The sequence below is a fragment of the Chinchilla lanigera genome, unplaced genomic scaffold (assembly GCF_000276665.1).
Source record: "Chinchilla lanigera isolate Chin_1 unplaced genomic scaffold, ChiLan1.0 scaffold00047, whole genome shotgun sequence".
NCBI classification, from domain to species: Eukaryota; Metazoa; Chordata; class Mammalia; order Rodentia; family Chinchillidae; genus Chinchilla; species Chinchilla lanigera.
Window position 1 is genome coordinate 12,293,442 of NW_004955448.1, and position 22,314 is coordinate 12,315,755.

At 39.7% G+C, this 22,314-nt stretch overlaps 1 pseudogene; it reads right to left on the reverse strand.

The window, feature by feature from the left end:
* Window positions 1–454: 454 nt before the first annotated feature.
* LOC102024292 lies at window positions 455–20,950 on the reverse strand (annotated as a pseudogene).
* Window positions 20,951–22,314: the final 1,364 nt, after the last annotated feature.

Here is a 22,314-nt window from a genome sequence, read left to right on the forward strand (position 1 = left end):
CACGGCCTTGGCGAGATCCCCGCCTTTCTCCTGTGTGCCTTCTGGGCTGGATTAAGCATCGAGGCCTGAGCTCTTTCTCCTCCGAGATGATGGAAGGACTGGGTGCTGGCGGGCGTCTCTGGGAGCTCTTGGAGCAGCGGCCCCAGCTGCCTTTCAGTGAGGGCGTTACTCTAGGTGAGCAGAGTTTCCAGGGCTCCTTGGGGTTCAGGCGGGTTCCTTTGCCTCTCCGGCTTGTCAGAAGTGTCCCGTTCCAGGACATCGGCCTTTCCATCCCATCGGGATCCGACACGGTGCTGGTTGGCTCAAGTGGTTCTGGCAGATCCACTGCGGTTTCGCTCCTTCTGCGACTGTATGATCCGACTTCTGGAACTATTGGTCTTGGTGGGCATGACATCCGTCAGCCAGCCCCGTCTGGCTGAGATGCAAGATTGGGACAGTGAGTCAGGGGCCAGTTTCATACTCTTGTTCCATTGCTGAGACCATCGCTTACCGCGCCGACAGCCCGTCCTCGGTGAGCGCAGAGCGGATGCGGAGCGCAGCAGAGGTGGCCAACGTAGCAGGGTTCGTCCGGAGCTTTCCGCAGGGCTGCCACACCGTGCTTGGGGAGAGGCGGGAGCTCCTGCAGTGGACAGAAACGGCGGTTTGCGATTGCTGTGCACTGTTTAAGAACCCAAAATTATTCTCCTAGATGAAGCCACCAGCGCGCTGGGCGCTGAGAATCAGCACCTGGTGCAGAGGAGGCCTCGATCGACGGATGGAGGCCGGAACAGTGCTCATCATGGCCCACCGCCTGTCCACCATTGTGAATGTCCACCCTGTGGCTGCGCTGGAACACGGGAAACAGGAAGAGCTGCTTTCAAAGCCAGATGGGATGTATAGAAAACTAAGGAACAAGAGAATTATATAATCCCAGGACTCTGGAGGCTGAGGCAGGAGGACCACTACCAGTTGGAGGCTAGCCTTGGCTACAAAATGAGTTCAAGACCTGCCTGAACTGCATAATGAGACCCTGTCTCAAAAAAAAGGAATTATAAATTAAATTCCTAATTACTTTAGGCCAGTTTATCAATCACTGTGACCCATACACTTTAGACCTAATTTTATTAGGTAGAATAGCAGAAAAATGAAAATCTAACCCTATATTGTATCCTCATAGTCTCACAAAGTGAATTTCAGGAAAAACAGAAATAATTAATATCAGGTGAAGAGAAGGGAACATTTATATTACCCTTTTCCTGTGTCTTCTGAGGTTAAGAGTTCAGGCGTTGTTTTTTTTTGTTGTTGTTTTTTTTTTTCATGAGAGGTGACGATGTCTGAATGGGTGCAATTTTCAATATTTTGGCACAAGGAACCTGATGAATTTTTAAAAGAGAAGAAGCCCCATTCTTTCCATGTGAAAGCTACTGTTTTCTCTTTTCTTTTGAGACAGGGTCTTGCTATGTTGTCCAGGCTTTGAACTCATAGTATAACTCAGGCTGGCCTTGAATGCCTGGCAGTCCTGTCTTTCAAACCTCCTGAGTCCTGGGATTGCAGGAGTGCACCTAACATTGATGATGTCAGAAACTAAGGAGCAGTTGTCTTGATACAGTTAAAGGGGAGTCTTCCCACACCCTAAGTGTCCATTGGCCCCTGATTGTACTGGAGGAAGAAACTACGGTGTCATGAGGAATGTGGAGTGTTCTACTTCATCCTGCATAAGGGAACTTAAAGGTGAATGAGTGAGTGTAGTATTGTTTGAATTAGTAAACAGTACATCTACGCCAATCATTTTAACAAGGTTTACATGTGTTCTTTACATAGTTTGCTATTAGAGTGTGGTTCTCAGAAGGCAAACAAAGCACAATATAAGGGCAGATAGGAGGGAAATCTCTTTGTTCCACAAAAGGATTTCTAAAATGGAATTTAATCACTATATTTTATTTTTTAATATGTGTCTTTTACACTTTATATCATAGATTAAAATTTATAGTGAACAACAACAACAAAAAAAATAATTAAACAAAAGAACCAGTCCAAGCTCTGGCAAGGGCAAACAGGAACATCTACTGAGGTCGAAGAGTGTGAAATACAGGTCCATGGTACCACAGTGTAACCTGCAGTCATGTGACGTACCAGAATTCATGAATTTCCAAAGCTGATCTACGAGGGCTTCATTGCATAAGGGAGACTCCACGTTCTTTGTAAACGGTGGGTTCTTCATCAGCGTGTTGAGAATCTTATGCCTTACATAGGGCAGAGGATCATTCTGAATCATGTTCAGTAGCCCCTGCTCCTCTTCATAACTTCTGTCCACTTCGGTATAATCAACCAGTGCCTCCAAAGCTGCTACCCTGATGTCTACCAAGTGGCCATATTCAGCGTATGATTTAAAAAGGGTGGGGTCACTCTGCACGTGCCCATTCTTCTGAAGAACCCGGTTGGCTCCCAAGCAACTGACAGTGATGGTGTGCCTATAGCTTGGAAGTTTTTCCATGTTCAAAAACCTTGTGATTTCTTCTAGAATGAACCACACATCGGTATTTAAATTATCCCAAGTCCTCCATTATTCACACTGACAGGGCATGGTGGAGTTGGCCAGGGCACCAGTCATTTCTGTGAGGTAATAGTTATCTGAAAACTTGTCCTTCCTGTTGCCATTGTACTTGATCAAGTCTTGAATAAATGTGAGGCCTTCTTTGGGACAAAGGTTTTAAACATCTCTTAATAAGGCCATTGCAACAGGCATAATCTTCTGCAGAAATAACTCTAAAAACTCATACAGTTTTTTGTTTTCACAGTGTTTGGGCAGGTCTTACAGTAGAACATCCTGGTGAGGAGGGACTTCATGGCTGGGGGTCCTGTCCATGTGCTCACCATGGAATTGGCCATCTTGGCATGAGGTAGAAGCACTGTTCCGGCTCCAGGATGTCAGTGAATTCCAGGCGTGAAACAGGTGTGGGGAACTTCTCCAGCACCAGGATGGACTCTTTCTGTGCCACCGGGTCACGCTCATACTGCAGCTGGTTCTGCTATGTGAAGTTGGCCTGCTTCACCTTCCTCAGCACCAACATGTTGGGGTTGATCTGAATCTATAGCAAGGGTGAGTTGGTGTCCATTGCAGAGATATCCATCTCAACCTCTCTGTTCATCAGTGGGATTTTCTTCTTCTTATTCCTTCTGCTTTTGGAATGGCAGGGAGTGTCATGTTTTAGGCTGTTTTCTTCAATCTGCAGTGTATGGTTCCATCCTGCTAATGCACCGTCACTTTAAGCAGTCCCACATATTTCTGAGTTCCAGAACATGTATAATCCTGTTTGATTTCTAATTCTAAGACATTTCATTTTCTGCTAAATGCAAAACTTCCATAAAATTTCACCACTCCACTCTGGTCTACCCACTGTTTTATTAAGGCCTGGATGTCTTTGCCAGAAACATTTGAAATCAATTTCAAAACCCCAGATATAGAAACAAACATCTGACTCCACATATGTGACTAGAACTTCTGAGATGAAGCTGTATTGGCCAGATTCAGCAGCTTATTGAAAACTTGGAGCATAAATTCCATGCTGATCCTGTTCTCAATCAACTGCATCACAAGGTGAGCTCTACACTGAAGCATAGTGTGGCACTCCCAGGAGAGCGTATGTGGGTGCTTTATGGAGAAGTGCAGGGAGGATGCTGTATTAGCCTTCTCTTTTCCTCCACCGACTATGGGATGCAGTAAAACTCCTCCAGTTTTCAGTTCATATGCCATTATTTTATCCAGCTCCTCTTTAATGCATTGGTGGTACTTGTTCACTCCAAAAGTTTTCCTCTTCCAAGGTCATAAATATAGCCTGACATTTCCTCAGACACCATTCATCAGACCAAGTCATTCTGGATATGAAACATCCAAAAAAAGGCTGGGCTGAGGACTGAGCTAAACATCTCCTCATTAGAGGGGTCTCATCACTAATCATGGCGCTGTGCTGAAGATTTGTACTGAAAATACTCAGGGGCGCATACGCAGCCCCTTCAGTGTAGGCCTCATCCATGAACACATGGGTACGGACGTGTGAGGACTCCTCCTAAAACTTGAAGGCTTCGTGGAGGTAGGGTGTGGTGTGTTTAAGATGCAGAAGAGGCTGAGGCAAACAAAACTGAGTGACCTCACGCATGTAGGGGTCCACAAGATTCTCAAAAGGGCTGACGGCCAGGGAGATGTTGGAGGCCGCGGTGGGGAAGGCGAACACATACAGGAAGGTCTTCTTCCTCCTGTCGTGGGTGTAGACCACCTCCACAGGTCTCCATTGGAGATGGCCACCATGGCGGCATTGACTGTGAACTGGGACTTTCACTTACACAGCTTGGAAGAGGAATCCACGCACTGGAACCAGAACCTCGTGGAGTTCTGCAGCCACAGGAGACCTGGGCGCCCCTCTCTGCCATGCTTCCCTCTACACTGGGCACCAGGAAGTACAGGCTTCCTTTGGGCAGATCCAGGGAGAAGTTAATGCATATCTTCAGGACCTTCAACTCGTCACCTTGTCTCCCCAGCTTGGGCGGAACCTTAATGCAGAGCTCTCCGTTTCCCACCGGGATGCACAGCACGGACCGCAGCTCACATGCTAGGGAAAAATAATTGAGGTTTCTCTGTCTGGATTCGCTGTGACAAAGTTCTAAGGCTGGATCGTTATAAATGAAAGCAGCCTCCAAGTCGTTGATCCTTACTCGGTGAGGTCTACACTGTTTGCTGTTCAACTTGATCCTATTCCAGTTTGTGACTGTAGGAAACACAGTCAGTTCCACGATTCCCACCACCGATTTTCTCTGTGGAGGTTTCAGTCACACTCAGCTGGCTCCGAGGCAGGGTGACACATGGCAGAGGGCAACGGTTCATGGTGGTGGAAAATAGCAAACGCAGCAAGAGCAAAAAGGAGGAGCGGCCTTAAATTTATTTTAAAAGGTTCATTTTGTGTAGGAGAGGTAAGGGTCAATCAATACTCTCTGGTTAAAATATTACAGCCTGAGGTCTTTATTCATTTTCTATTGTCTGTTGCTTCATTTTGTTGTATCATAGTACAATAGTTCTTTTAAATCATATCTTATAGGCAGTCAGGTGATTTGGATCACTTTTGTTGACCACACTACGAAAGACTTAATTTTATACCTTTTGAGTGTGTAGTGGGGAGAAGTTTGAAAAGGACAAAAACAATTGCCATGAAACTTCCAAAAGCAGAACATGGAAAATGATTATGTGCATAATCTCAACATTTCTTTACCATGGTGCGTTTCTAAGTTTAATTGACCATAAAACCATTAAAACAAAAAACATCAAACAATAGAAAAAAAGAACCTGAACTCTATATTTTGCCAAATGTGTTGCTGAGATGTTCACTGAACAACTTGCTTATTGGTAGAATGTGTTGCTTAATGGAAGCAAGTGAGTGTGATGGGGGATTTATTAAAATTGAGTTTGTGTGATCTGTTAAGGTCTTAGAGAAATGTGTCCTTCTATACTGCTGCTGCTGTTCTGATAGGCAGACTGATGAATAGTGTGCTTTGTAGTTCTATTATAGCTTTTATTTTGTTTGTTCATTCTGACTTTATACCAGACTGAAAGTGTCTGCTCCAGGCTCTGGATATCATTGACCTCATCTTTTCAGTGCCCAAGTACAGTGCCAGGGACGTGATAGACTCTTGGGAAATATTAATATTTGGTTGTTAAGTTAAATAAGTGAAAACTCTCTACTTTATAGATAGTCTGATCAAGCTGATTTTAATGTGGAAGCTATAGTCCTATAATTTACTTCTTTATACTTTTGTTACATCCAGGATCATATTTCAGAAAACTATTATGCTTTTCTAAATGTAAAACTTTATTTCACATTTTTTCCTCAGTAATATATGCTTGTAAATCTTATACTAATTCAGTTGTCATTTTGCCTTAAGTATTAAATTTTTCAGGAATAACTTTAAATAGTCTGAATTGATCACTTCCTCAGGAGTCCAAATTGTTTTATTGTCAGTAGTTTAGTTTTTCCCTAAGTCTTTGCTTCATGATATAGCTGTACTCTTTTAATAATTAAAGAATAAATTAAAGGAAGTTTTCTTCCAGGGAAAACTTTTAAGTTATTTTTTTCTTTCCACTTCATTGATTGTCCTATTCATACTTCTGTGTTGATTTTCCTGAAAGAAGAGAGTACAAAATGAAATTTATGCTATTGTTGATCTACTGAGACTGTATTAAAAATGCTCCCTTAAAAATCAGCAGTAGTTCTTTGCTGAGCTAAGAAAGTTTTAACCACTTCAAAGGATTCACGCTTAGGTCGCAGCAGGAGTACTATCTGGATCTATAATAGCATCTTGTGCGGACTCTTTTGTTCAAGCACACTCGTGTTAGAGGAGATATTCAAAGTTCATTGATGAAAATCAGATTAAAGACAGGTAACCCCTGGAATTGTACTGGTGACTAATAATATGAAAATATGGCCTTCCTTATGACTGTAATAGAAGCCATTGTCCTCATAGAAAGCTAGCTTTTGCAGAATTTGTAGAGATGGGAAAATTTATCTAATTTAGAGACTGAAACATTTGCAGTAGGTAATTCTGATTGCTTATCTGGATGAGAAAAATGAATGCTATCAAGGTAAGCTTTAATTATGATGAAGAATGAGTAAATCTCCAACCTATGCAAGTAATTCTATTCTGGGGAATAGTGTCAGGAACACAATAATATAGCAGACAGAGGATTCCATGGAGTTATGTTCCAAACAATGGATGTTGTATAGCTATGTATGAGAACAACAAAGAAGGATCCTAACAGAGAAAGAATAGAGAAACTTTTTTGTTTAGTGAAACTTTTTTTGAGGAAAGAGGCAAAGAAGTAGAGACTTAAAGGTTAATCCAAGTTATGCAAGTAAAAAAGAAGGGACTGGTTATGGGAAAGCAAACAAAGAGGAACTAACCAGAGCAAAGACCAAAGAGTTAAAGTAGGGAGACTAGAGAACTAAAGCTGTAGGTTGAGACACATGAAACTGACTTTTTTGTTAGTCTAAATCTTTAAATAGTGTCAATTTTGTGTAGCTCAACATAACAAGTTATAATTGTATTGCAGAAGTAGGAAGATCAAGTGACAAGAGTTGACAAAAAAGTATAGAAAGTATTAAATACAGAACTATGTTGTTCATGTAGAATGAATTTTTCTTCTTCTTCTCTTTTATTCTTTTTTAGTTTTCATTTTTGAGACAGGGTCTTGCTTTGTAATGCAGGCTGGCCTTGAACTCACTGTGTAGCCCAGGCTGGTCTTGAACTTGCAGCAATCCTCCTGGCTCAACCTCCTGAGCATTGGGATTATAGGCATGTGCCACCATGCACAACTGGAATGAACTATTAAAACTATTAAGGTGATTTTTTTTCTGAACAACTCATATCCAAGTATCAATAAATACTCTAGTAATATAGAAAAATAATATCTAATATGTTGTCACAGAGAATGATATATTTTTCATTTTATTAATATTTAATTCATCTTTCCTTTATTTAATAGTGTTCACTATAAACAAAGGGACTTGTCCAATGAGATGAACATATTAGCACTTTATATCTGCTTTTACATATAACAAGAGACCAGACTGCTGTGTGTGTGTGTGTGTGTCTGTGTGTATAGATAGGACAAATGTGGCATGGAAGGTCGTTATTTTATTTCATACATTTTATAATAAAGCAGAGATGGCCACTTAGTTCTTATGGCCTTTCATTCAAACAGTTTTCCTTCCTAGATCATGTTTCACCAGGTCACAGCAAGCCCTGGTGCTGACTTTATATATAATGTTGACATAACTTAATAATACTGCTTCCCTTTTAAGTGGGAGAATATCTATGTATATTTATCTCTCTCTCTATCCCCTTTTTTTTTTTTTCTGGTACAGGGGATCGAACTCATGATTTTGTGCTTGCCAGGCAGGCACTGTACCGCTGAGCTAAATCCCCAGCCCTGTCTCGGTCTATCTCTACCTCTCTCTCCTTGTCTCTCTCTCTCTGTCTCTCTCTCTCTCATCTCTATCTCTGTCTAATCTATCTGCCTTCAGGAATATTTAAATGTTGTATTATTGGATTAAAATTACACTTTTTCCACTTCTAGTCATCGGTTCCTTTAGCTCGTAATAATTTATAGAGAAGAGGTACAATTTAAAAGATCAGAAAAATTGATCCTTAATAAACTACGGGATCTCTAGACAGCTCAGAGAAAATCAGTACTGCAATTAGATGAGAATCCCAGGGACTGAAATCCAAGATGCCAAGATATTGAGAAAAATGTTGAAAAGTTATTATGACCTTACTTTTCAATGACATTTTAATTACTACTGTTAACTTTATGCATTTAAAGCTAGCAAAAAATGAACTAGGAGCATGTCTTTGACTTTGTTGATTACTAACTTTTCTGAGTCTAATTGAAAACTGACTTCATTCTATTTATATTACTTACATAAAAGTTGATATTGGCAATTGAATACATCAAAGTCAAAAAACATTTAACATGTATTATTTTAAAATTTTATCTGATTGATATGCATCACTTCAGTATGTAACAGCATCTTGCGACACATGTCAACCCTCTATGACAAGCAGCATGAAAAATAGATTTGAAAGCTAGAAGAAATAAATGCAGGAATCAATGACTTCTGGTGGCTGCAGTGAACTGTGTAGTCCTCCACCCTTGACAATTTCATGTTTTATGCAGAAGAAAAACACTTGGGGGAACATGCTTGGGAGTCTATACTCAAATTCTTTTGCAATCAGTGAATCAAATGATGTGAGAAATAAAACCATAGATTATTTCTCGTGAACTTTGGGAATTGTGCACATCAGCATTCCAAAAGGATGGGATTCCTCCTCTTTCCCCTTGGAGTTTTGTAAGTTTCTGTAGCTCACTGGTGTATGTTTCTGGCATATCCACTATAAGAAAATACTGTGGAAAAATCATGTAGATCACGTGAGCCCTTAGTAAGCTGAAAATAAGAGAAGTCTACATTTCATTCCTTTTTTCTCATTACCTGTAGGTCTTGATCTTCCAGCTATGTAGCCATTCCCAGCTTTATTTTGGCACATAAGTAGAGTAAAATGGATTCTTCCTGAAGTATTGACTGAGAATGAGGAAGTCCTCTTGCTGACAGAAACGGGAGGTACAAGTCCCTCAAGCTCGTGTGTTTCGGTGTAACGGCCTCTTGAAGACAGAAGAGTCATCATAATTACAAATGGCAAGAAAAGTGGTGCAGTATGACGTTCACTAGATTTCCATTTCAACTCTATCATTTACAAATTACATGTATTTGTAAATTTGTGTTGCCTCTTTGAGCCTCAGCTTTGTCATCTCTAAAAATGGAATTTTCTTTCTGGGTTGATATTAGGAATACGTGAAATCTGTTGTAGCAAAAATCCTGGTAATGTGATTTTTTCCTCCTACTTATTCATTAAAATGTAAGATAAAATACGGCAGCACTAATCACTGGACAGGGAGCAAAGCTCCATGTCCAGATACATGCAGCCATTTGGTATTTATCACAGATGGCCAAGATGATAATCTTTAGTCTTTAAAGTTGTTCAACTCATTTTGTTTCTCTGTAATACTGTCTGAACAAAAAATTGACACCCTCATATCTCTCCCATTCATACTAGTTTTCTGAAAACTAAGAAAAATTGATGATGGTTTTTTGACATGTAGGTCTGTACTCAGACTGTCATTTACTGCTCTTGGTCATAGTTCTACTTCTGCATCATATTTCCTTGTGTACCTTCTCTCATTTGTGACCTCTCCTTCACTTCATATTCAGGGATGATCGAAACTAACATGCTAAATCATAATGAGAGTCAGTCCGGTGGAATGTAAGACATCTAAAGGAATTTAAAAACTCACTTGCATACTATAATTTCAAATATAATTAGCCAGTTTTGGTGAAATATTGAAGGCAATTGGGAACTTTATGGAAGAAGTATTGACAAAATATTTGTAAATCAATAAGACACATTTAGATGAACAATTATAGTAATAGTTATGCTATGATATAGTCAAATGATTACTGATGTTGAACTCTTCCAATTTTAAATTTAATATTTGCAAATGTGTGAAATGTTATTCTCCTGCTGGCATAAAGAATTTATAATACTTTTGTATTTTATTAGAGGAGAAACAGGAAAATAGTTTTCTTTATTTTTATGTAGTCAAAGAGAAATATGAGATTAATGATAGATCACAGCAAATATGTAGAACCTAATATAGTAAAGCAATAAATGGGGGTAAATATGAGCAATACCCAACTTGAAAACTGGATGGTTAGCGTTAAGAAAACAGTGTGGAAAACAGACTTTAAGACATGATTTAAAATTATTGCTGTCATAGACTGACTAGGATAATGGATGGTCCTACCACCGTTGACAGTGAGAGTTTGAGAAGAGTTGAATTTCTTTCAGTGCTGGAGGTTCAGACCCAGATCATCTACAAATGAACTTGTATTGCCGTTTCTTAATTTTATATGTTAAAATTCAGTTCAAGAAATAGAAGTTTTTCACATCAGCATTAAATTTCAACTTCCATTCTGTTAGCAGAAGCACTATACATGCTTTGCTTTTTAGTTACATGCATGGTCTGAGGTCCTTAAATTAAATGGAGAGCACAAACCAGCAGTTTCCAGCATATCTCACAAACATGAGCAGTTGCAAATTCAGTGTTGCTTTTTCAAAACAGTCACTCATTCAAGAAAACAAATATCTGGTGAAGTAGTGACATGATAAGGCCATGACTTTGTTCCCATCATCAGTAATAACAATATATTAACATGAGTAGATTCTTCAGCAGTTTTCATCTTGTTCTTAGAGGCATTTCGCCCATGTGCTAATGCCAAGGTAACGGTGGGTATTTACTGTTTTGTTTCATCTTCTTTCTATTTTCCTAATTGGTCTGTGCAGGAGAATAGGCTAGTCTGGGAGGATACAAATGCAGCCCCACACAAGTCTGTGCTGCCACATCTGGTATGGGCAAGCAGAGCTACAAAGTCTGACCTGTGTACATTCCCCAAGGAGCTGAGAACTCTCAGGAGAAAGCAACTCTACTGTATTTTGTTGTGTACCCTTGCTGTCTTGTAAACTTACTACAATATTAAATTATTTGGCAAATAATGAATGAGTGAAAATCATTTAGAACCTACACAACATAAATAATTTAAGAACAGCCTTTTCTGTCTTGGGCCGTTGAAAAAGATATTAATTTCAATTTTTCTTGAAGCATGACTTTTTCTCTACTTTCTAAGACCCACAATCATACAAATAATAGAAAGGAGATTTACATATTCTTCGCATATTAAAGAAAATAAATTCCAGAGCTTCTGTTCAATGTGAAGAAATTGTTATAAGGAAATCATGAACTGACCTTCAGTATTACTGAGTACTGACGATCTTTATTATTCACAAATTCTATATTTGCATATTTGCCTACTTGCTAAAATTTATTTGCAACTCCAAAATCAATAATCTTAGCACTTGCAGTATCTGTCTTAGACATCCGTCATGAACACCGACAGGAATTTGAGTTGCCCCGTGCACACATTCCCAGCAAAAGATGAACAAAGTTATGCTCTATTTTCTTGCTTCAGCTCTCATACTAAATCAGGTACCCTTTAATGTATGATTTGGTGACATATGTTTGCATATTTGTGCTTTTTTGCTGCTGAAATTGACCCCTAAGTGTAATGCTGAAATTGACCCCTAAGTGTAATACTGAAGAGGTGCCTAGTGTTCTTAAATGCAAAAAGGCTGTCGCCTTCCTGAGAAAAAAAGATGGATTCTATAGAGTTTGTGTAGGCTCACGTTATGGTGGTTTTGACCATGAGCTCAATGCTAGAATCATTCAGTCCTTACTAGAGAAAGAGATTTAATGTAAGATATACAAATATATATATAAGAATTTACAAAGCTGGCTTACAGTGGCCTCCCCCAGGGTCAGATGTGGAAGAGCAGGGAAGCTCTGTCTGCATCCTGGAGATTGGGAGGATCCAGTCGAAGGCCTGGAGCTCAGTGTATTGTCTGTGTCAGGAGGCTGGAGGTTCCTCAAAGGAAGGCTGAAGAGTATGCGCTGCAAGCCAGGAGAGGATGTCAAAGTGAAGGCAGCAAAGACTGGAGCTACTCTGAAGAAACGAAAGCAGCTTTCCTTCTTTGTTTCCCTTTTATACCATTCAGGCAGCAATTCTTCCTAGGGTGGCTCTTCCACACCCAGAACTATGTTGAGCCAATTTAGTTGGGTGTTATTTACTCAAGTTGACACAAGCAGTTGGCTATCACAACTAACAAATGGCCAACATATCAAAAATATCAGAAGCACACATTAGAAAGGTCAGGTATTCTTTGGTTGCTGACAGTGTTGTGATGACAGCCTCACAAATCTCACAGAGATGACCTAGAATTTCCCATAGGTGCAATGCTTTAGTGTTAGCTAATTCAGCCTTTTATTTTTTGTGATTTTATAGAATTTTAGAACATGTCTACTACGGGTAATGAGAATTGATTGAAGTTGGTACTGTTATCTTAATTTTACAAAAGAGGGAAATAGAGTCAAATTGGATAATATCGGAGATGGCATAACAAAGACTTTCAAAATGTTCTTCTCTTAACTACAGCAGATTTCTTGTGTGTGAGTTTGCATATTTGTATGTGTAATGATATTTATGGGCACAGAACTAATAGAAATTCCAACGTGAAGATCAAGAATTATCAAATCTTAGTTAAAAATAATGAATAGGTATCTTGATAGATTAGCATTAAGTAACCTGAGCTTCATGATATATTAAAGCTGAGACAATATTTGTTATAAACTTTTACACATTTAGTAAATGAATATTTATTCATCTTTATTTGACAATCAGAATTCCTTAGATGTGAGAGATTCCTTAGAAACATAGAGAAGCAGGAAATACGGTACTATCACTGTTACATTTTCCTTGGCTTTTCCATGAGATTTCTTTGAAAATAAGATATGGACTGAAAATGTACCCACATTTACTTTTTTTAATCCATCATTCCTGTAGTAAAACTTGTCTCGGTAGACTCATTTTCCTTTCCACAGAGGATGATAAACATATCAGCCTGTAGGTGGAGAAAGTTTTTTGAGATGAGAGCTTCAAGGTCAGAAGTCTTTACGAAGACATATTTTTCTGCCAGCTTGCTTGGTGGGGTCAAGACTTTTCTTGACGCTATAAAAACTTAGAAGGCAATTAAACTGCGAACTGTTTGACTCCATTTGGGTGCCTGTAACCATTGGGTCTCTCTTGTTAGAGCAAACTCCGCATGGCAGATGGTGTTAGGGCTTACTGGTGGCAATAACTTGGCCCCTCTCCTCCACTGCATTCAGTTTTATTTTTAAAAGACAATGATCCCTGGAAAATTAAGGAAGTACAGGAGCAAATAAAGAGCGCATCTCAGTTCAATAATCTTTAAGAATCTGCTTAGTGGCAAGCCCTATATTATTGGAAACATGCCCAAACATTAGAATGCCTTTATTTACTGGATTAAGAAGTTTCCAGTAGTTTTAGAATGCTATAATGTAAAGAGAATAATTTCTTCCAGAGTATTGATAAGAACTAGAGTGGATTTGATCAAAATTACTAGACTGTGTGAGCATTTCACAAGCTAACCTTGTAACAAATAACTTAAGGTACATAATCCTGGTGAAGTTATTCAATATTTCTGACCCTCAGTTTCCTAATGTATGATATGGGATAATTGTGTGAGTGTGAGGAAAAAAATGAGTTATTGTGAGAAATAAATGAAATGAGACATCTAAGGTGTTTAGCACGGAGTCTACCACATTAAAATGATTCATTCCAGGTTTGCTTCTATGTCCTCGATGATTGTGTTAGCATCAGGGCAATGAACTTGAGCAGCGTAGAGGAACAGCAGCTCACCCAGCTTCTCTCTTGCCAAGGAGAGCCTTCAGCATTTACTGGAGGTTAGAAGTGTGAGGAGCAAATGCCTTTCATATGCCTGGTATTCAGATATCACAGTGGAAAACATCATTTATTTTATTTATTAAATTTAAACCTGGTGTCTCTTTTGGTTGACCTGCCTCAGGGCATGTTTGAAAAACAAAATAGTTTTAGTAAAATACACAAGGCTGAGTGGCAGTAGCAACAGGAAATTGTCAAATGATCAGCTCTGGGGGGTCATTTCAAATGTTTTCCTTTTTTTTGCACTGTTCCTTGCATATTTTCCGACTGCAGTTCTGTTCAATCCTGATGGATTGGTCATTCTTTGAGCTAGGCCTACTTGGGAGAAAATGCCTGACTCTTACAGGTAGAAAATTCAGTTTGTGTGCTGCAGCCCCAACGGTGCAGAGGCATCAGGAAGCTCATAGGTGTGCTCAAAGCAGGCCTGGGAAATAACTACAAAGGCAAGTGAATTTTTCTATATGAGTTTCCAGGATTTTACTGAATGGTCAGTACTTTGTAGGTCATTTTGTGTGAAGGGTATAAATAGTGTCTGTGAAAGTCTCTTTGTGAAATAATATTGGTCATGACAGTATTATCATCAAAGTAATAACATTAAGAATTCGTAGCGTGAGTTCAGTCACATGATCCATTTTTTTTCTGGGTGATTTTCAAAATTAATGTTTATCCAGTAACATCAGTCATCTCTATTTTTCTCTCACTTTTTTGTTAAATTATTTCTCTCCAACACGTCTTCATTTATTACCTTTACTTTTCCACCTCTCTGGTTTCTTCCCAATTCCTTTACTTCTCTGCAAAGGCAGCTTTTCAAATAGATGAAATGAAGAACATGTCCATTGTGTTTCAAAAACTGCCATTGGTTGAGAAGAATTAGCTGTTACTTGGTTCTCATTGCCGACTTCCTTTCTTCCTGCTGTACTAAGGCAGTATAACCTATTTCCAGCTCTTCATACAGTTAGCTGTGGCTTCATGACCCAACCCTGGCCAATGAGATATAGAGGAAGTAATTTTAGAAAGCGTTGGGTCCAGAGTCTTGTTTCCTAATGAAAGAGATAGGCAGCTGATCGTTTTTTGCTGGTATTGCTACTTTTCACTTCTTCCCTTCCTGAATAAGGATGCAGTGTGTGATGTACAGCAGCCTTTGGATCCCTGAGGTGAGAAAAAGAGTTATTATGGAAACACAGACCACACCAAACCTGAGCATTTGACGGCATCACTGTGGTGCCAGATCCGTTGGCAACCACCTACACCCAGATTTCTGACTAAGTAAACAGTAATTACTTTTCTAGCTAAGTTGCTGGTAGTTGAATTTCCTGCTACTTATAGCCTAAAAGGTTTCTACTGAATTTAAGTACTAAATGTATTAAATATAGCTTCAGGAATTTTGTTTAAACACTATTACTGCATTATTTTGAGCGCCACAAGCTAAAAAAATATATATTATGTGATTCTGAGAAGCGTATTCTCCCACTGGGCAAAACACTTACACTGTATAAACTTCTGCTTTGGTAGGGAACAGGATGGAGGAAGTAGAGACAAAAAGGTGAATTTTAGATTACATTAGAAGTTTATAAATGAGTCATAAATAGGAAGAAGGATACATGGAAATACAACCCAATGCTCTTCCTCTTAGAGTTTCCTCTGTGATGTGTTATATATATTTACTGGTATCCAGACTGTGGGCATCATTTTAATACTTAGTACTGTTCGTGCAGCTCACAAGGACAAATTTGCAGTGATGTAGCACTGTGTCAAGGGGCCAGGGACACAGAGAAGTTGGCTACTCCTGGCTCAGAGATTGACTCGCTACACTACCTTAGGCAAGCCACTAAACCTCTTTGTCTGAGTTTTCCCTATCTGGAAAGACGGGAGAATAATTCTTGCATGCAACTTTCCTTCAGAGGGCGATTGAAAGGATTATTAAAAGAATATTTTGAGCTCATTGAATGAAAACTTTTTCTGTACTCTGAAAGTAGAAAATTTGGCTTCTTTGCTCAGGGATAGAGAAAGAGACATATTTAAAAGCTGCCTAGAGGGGCTGAGGATTTAACTCAGTGGCAAAGCGCCTGCCTGGCAAGTGCAAGCTAGTGAGTTAGGTTCCTGGTACCGGAGAAAAACCAAAAAAAAAAAAAAAAAAAAAAGATAAAAGCTGCCTAGAGCCTAATGTGGCCTGGGATCGCACCTCAGAAAGAGCACTGGGGGATGGAGTCAGTTGTAGGCTTGCTCCCGCAAAGCTGAGCATGCCACACCCAGTTCCTAACGGTGCTCTAGGATGAGTGGGGACAAGAGAGTTAGCTAGCATCTCAGGACTTTTCCTGGAGCATGGGCAACAGAACATAGTAACAAGTTAGCATGCATGAAAGGAAGAGATTGCCCAGCTACTCAATATAAACACATCCATCCTCTTCAAAAGTATAAAGTATCTAATAAAGTTCTGAATACGCATTTTATGTACTGTACTATAGTAGCAAAAAGGAAATACCAAATTAAAACATGAGTGGATGACGAAGTGTTTCGTCTTCATTTTGACTGATTCGCAACCAGTCACGGTAGTCATGGAAGTGGGGAGAGGACTGGGCAGAGAGAAATGAGACTTACGTCCTCTGGTCAACGTGAGCTTAGAGTCACTTACCTGAAGTCTCATGACTTGGAAGCTCTTTACAGCAAAGTAGACTCAACGTAATTGATCAACAGGGAAGAGAAGGAGGGCGATACAATAGCCTACATTTTTATACAATGACTGGAAGGATCAACCTTTCAGCAAGTGAAATATTTAATAGATGAATTAAAACAATTATTCAAAATCAAATAATAACTACTGCTCATTTCTTTTTTTAATTTTCGTCGCGCCAAGCTCTGTGTTAATGGCTGTATGAGCTAGGCATTATTTCCTTCCATTTTACAGAAAAGGAAACTGAGGTGAGGTCACCAAGCAGGCAACAACAGAGCTAAGATTTGTACCTGGATCAGTCTCTCTGCAAGGCTCACGCTCTTCAACTGTTATTTCTTTCTTTCCCAAGTGATTTAAGTTTTCCATGGTTTGACAATTGTAGAAGTTTTCAGGCCGGAAACAGGAGAGGCGCGCTCAGCCCGCTTCCTGGCGAGGACTGGAGAGCAAGGTATTCTGGTTGGGGTGGGCCTCCTATAATCTACACACTGTGCATAGACCGGTTTATTCGCCCTCGGTACATACATCGAAGCGCCATCACTTCCTTTCTGCTAGCCTAGCCCTCTCCGGTGTGCACTGTAAACATTAAATTAGAATCCTGCAATAGGACTGAAGTTTACGGCTTGAATTCAGGCAAGAGGAGATAGCTCGGGGTTTTTGTTCTGCTAGGGAGAGTATACGATAGAAGAATAAGCGGAAGAGAAAGCTCACCAGCACCGTGAATACAGTGGATCTTAAAAGTGACGTCATCATCACATTTCGGGGGTGCAAAATGTGCTCAAGGACTTCCCTATAATGTCCGGAAATATAAAACTCACAGTGAAACAAAAGTAAGTTTTTTTTTTTTTTTTTAAATGTGGGAAATTAAAAATACTTTTAAAAAATCAACGCATTTCAGCCAGGATGACATCATTATGTAATCACCGAAAGCAATTTGTTTCATAGAATCGGAACAAACGCCTCAAATTGACTTCTAGTTCCCTTTTTAAAGGAGATAAATTGGGGCCGGGAGCTGCAATGTTAATATTCAGCCAGATAAGAAGTGTGTTTGCTTTGTGACGGACCCCTTGAAATGGGGTTTGTTAAAACGAATGCAGCGCGCTCTCAGGAACAGCAGCGCGGCTGAGCACTGCCGGCAATAAATCCAGCAATTCGATTTTGACTTGGATGTTTATCATCTCTCCACTCCTGCGCGCTGCGAGCGGCCGGGGGAGGGGCAGCGGCTGTAGTTCAGCTTCCAGGCTGCTGGTGTCATCCCATTACCGCAGGACGGGGATGGTGTATGGAGTGCTTCCATTCAGGCGTTTAGTACATCAGTCTGTAATTTTTGTCTTGGAGTTAATGAGGCCCGACAGCTTTAGCTGACGCACGATAACAGACCCACATTGGTATCTTTGAAATTTTTCGTTGCCAAATTCATAAAGGAAGAAATGACTTTTGCTAAATGACAGTAAACATGCTTTATTTTAGAAGACACTGTGGTTAACAACCTGAAACAAGGAAGTATTTTTTGAGCTACAGCTAGACTAATTTGAGCTATATTTAAAAAATGCTGACATGGATGCTACACCACTGGTTTTGCTTTTGTTTTTTGTTTGGTTTTTGAGGGGTGTCTTTTGTCTGATTGTCAAATTGACAATGCTAAAATGTAATGGTGATGTTATTAACATCCTCTTTTCGGATGTTAATGTTAAAAGCTGTTCAGCTTTTCTTATTTTCCCTTCTTATCGGAAAAGTAAGAGGAAGTCATGCAGGGTGATTCTTAGAAAGGTAGAGGTTGCCCTGCGACACTGGCACGTCGGTACCAGGACCAGCCGCTGTGGAAGACAGGAGACACAGCTGCTGAGGAACAGCTTGTTGGAGTAAGTACCGCAGGCTTCAGGGACAGTGAGGTTCTGAATGGGGCTTTGGTGCAATTGGAGAACCTTTGGAAAAAGTTTTTTTAACACCATGTGGACAATTAACTGGTCTTCAGCATAATTAATGGAAGAACCCACTGTAGCAGTCACTTTTAGCTGAAATGAGCTGACAGTCCAAGGATCATGGAGAGTTGTTGGCCTCTGACTTGCGCGCTGCTGTCAAATCTAATGAGTGTATTTGCTCGGGAAACTCCCTTTGAAGTACTCGCGTCCTCTCCACCAGGGCAGTAAAAGGCAGGAGCCCGCTGTTGAGACACAAAGTTTCTCCCGCTGTTAAATCTTGAATCCAAAGTTTAAACAAGACTGGAAATACGGCAATAAATACAGTCGTGTCTGAGAGGAACATTACCAGCTAAAATAATAAAATTATTCCTGCGGCTTAGAATAAAGTCATACTATAGAGATATGAGCAGTTTGGGGATGATGAACAAAGCTACACTGATTTTAATTATATAGGTAAAATGTTATCAATTTTTAATAGTAACTATATGAATCAATCCTCACTAATAAATATTTTGAGGGAAGATAAACAGTATCTTTATTATCTGATTGAACAATGCTTAAAAATAAGGAGTCCTGAAATTTTAACTGCTTTTTAAAAGATAGTTAGTCAAGGGGCTGGGGATTTAGCTCAGCGGCACAGCTCCTACCTGGCTAGCACAAGGTTGCGAGTTCAATTCCTGGTACTGGAAAAAGAAAAATAAATAAATAAATAAATAAAAAGATAGTCAGATCTCTGTAAGATTATGGCCTGGAGGTGTTTTCAAAGAAAATGAGGGAATCAAATTGTTCAGCTAAGCAGTAGATCATGTAAAAAATGAATGTGTTTCTCTAATAAAAATATACTTGAAAAAGATGGCTTTCTACCTAATGAAATTTCTTTTAGTGCAGATTATACATGGCTGTTTGGTGAATTGTTACTTTCCCAGCTGTAAGGGTTACAGAGGGTGTCATCTGAAGCAGCAGACCAGGGAATGTCCTACCGTGTTTCTAGGAGACACAGAAATGGTTAACATCCAATGAGAATTTATGCTCAAGAATTATTATTAAATGTAGCAGCTAGCCAAGTATTTTCATACTGTGTTCGGCCAAAAGTCTTAGTTTTCAAGAATCCAAAGTCAGGTACCATAAACTCTGAGATTTTAAACAAGCTTTTACTTTGGGCTTATTTTCCTTATGTAAAATAAGGACAAGTATTCTCAAGTAAACTTTCCCCCCACGGTGTTCACTATAGCAAAACAGGTTCACCTTGTACAAATGCACAGCTTTGTTTCAAAGTCATATTCATAATTCTGTGTATTTCATGTGAAGATATTTGAAGATAATTTGAAAGCAGATGTTAGGACCTACTTTCCCTCTTCTGAGACACTGCTGTGTTTCAAAATGCTGTGGACCTCTTCCAATCGTTGATAAGCAGGATTCTAAGTCTGCCAAGGAATATCTAATAGCAAACCATACACAGCCTTGCAGGAGGCTGGGAACAAGTTCTGAAGTTGATATAGACAGTAGAAGAAAGGCTAATGTCACGGAGTTTTCATCACAAAAGACAAAGAAATGCTTTGAGTTCTAATTTTTTCATATATTAATGAATGAATTTGAAACTGAATTTAAGAGATTAACATTCAGTTCCTACATATTAGTTCTTATTTTGTTCAAAGCACTTGTTTTATGAAAACTATGGGCAAACAGGACTGCTTATAGTAAGCACTTATTAATGTCCTGAGAACGTTTGCTACTAAATTTACATTTGTAACTTTAGGTTACTAAGCTGCCTGAAGGTTCAAGAATTTCGACAGGAGTTCATCTGCTCCTGGGAAAGGTCTCGCTTTAGGAGAGAAAATGGAGTACAGCTCTTCTCAAAGGTAAGAATTTTTCACTTTTAATGTCACAGACTATGAAGAAAAGTTAATGAAATTCTTGATTTGTAATTATAATGTCAATAACAGATTTTTTTGAACATTAATTGAGATATCAGATGAGTCAGGAAGGAGTAAATTTATAGTGAAAATGGGAGGAAAATCTGATATACTGATCTAGAAATCTTGGAAATACTGTTACACATGCATAGTTTGGAACTGATATAGCAGGAATGTGTGAAGTGTGATCATAACGTACAGTAAATATTTACATCAACAAATTATTACAACAAAAGGCACATTGCCAGTAACCCCCCCTCAAAATACTCCTCTCAGTTTGAACACGCTTGTCCTGTCATTCCTGCCAAGTTCCAAATTAGACATCCTCTTTTGTGTCTTTACAAGGTGTGATAAAAAGATACAGGGAATGCTGCTCCTCTGTGTCGTCCAGTGGAAAGGCGGCCTCCTCAAGACTTACGGTTTGTCCTTATCCACGTTGTTCACTGTGTCTGCAACATGCAAGTTCTGGCTCTTTCTCAAAGTCAAAAGGACCATGAGAGGTAAGCATTGCAAATCAATTCAGGACATCAAGGCAGTCAAGACAGCACAAGTAAAACACGACAGAGGACTTCCAGAACTGCTTTGGAAAGTGGCAGGAAGGATGGAATAAGTTTGTTCAACGCAAGGAGGACCATTTTGAGGGAGAGTGATGGCAATGTGTTATATATATATAAAATTTAGACATTCACTGTGCTTTTTTTTTTCCGGTACAGCGAATCGAACTCACAACCTTGCGCTTGCCAGGCAGGCGCTGCGCCGCTGAACTAAATCCCCAGCCCCTTCACAGTGCTTTGGATTACACTTTATATTTTGCCAGAACCTCGACAGTGGGTCATGGAATCAGTTGAAGGAGTACTTTGTTGGTGGTTGTATTTTCCATCCTCATTTCCCTCTCTTCTTCCCTGTTTCCTGTGATCCTGTCTTTCTTTCCATCTTTCTCTTTTTCCTTTCAGTTATTGTTTTCATTCACAATTTATCCGGCTATCCTGAGCTCCGTTATCACTGGCGGGGGCAGGTGGGGAAACGTCAGGCACAGTTTCTTCGAGCGTGAGATGCACGTCTCGTTGGGAAGGCAGGGTGCTAACAGGTGGTGAGTGGAGTCCTACAGGAGCGTGTCGAACGATGTCTTCCCGGAGAGCAAAGCCCCGGCGTCCAGAATGTGTTCCCATCTCCTCTTGGAGTCCATTAGTCCCCGCAACAATTATTTTTTGAGTGCTGATTTCAAACTCATCATTAATCACTAATGATCTGCCTTGTTTATTATTCTGTGACCCCTCTTCCATTCTCAAATTCCACTTTAGGGATGTGTAGTTCAGAGGCAGAAACCTTGCCTAGCATCCTTAAGGCCCTAGGTTGGAGCTCCTTTACACACACACTCATGCACACACACACCACACACACACACCACACACACACACCACACACACACACCACACACACACACACACAATTCCCTCCTGTTAGAATGTCTTCCTCTTTTCCTGATTTAATGGTTATGAAATTCTTCCTTGAGGACCCTACTGCTCTTATTTAATTAACTGACACCCCAAAACCTTGGTATCCAAAGAAGCAGAGGTGGTGTTAGTACATTTGTTCATTCATTTGTTTATTTGCTTGTTCACTGTATAATCATCAAACATTTATTTAACAAATACCTAGTGAGTAATGGACACTGATTTAGGCTCTGCTTTTATTATTTTTTTATGTTTTTAGTCGACATCATGGATTGAACTCAGGCCCTTTATACTGCGCTACATCCCTAGCCTTTTAAAAATTTTTATTTTATTTTGCAACAAGTGCTTAACAAGTCACTGACCTGCCCAGGTTGAACTCAGACTGGTGAGCATCCTGCCTCAGCC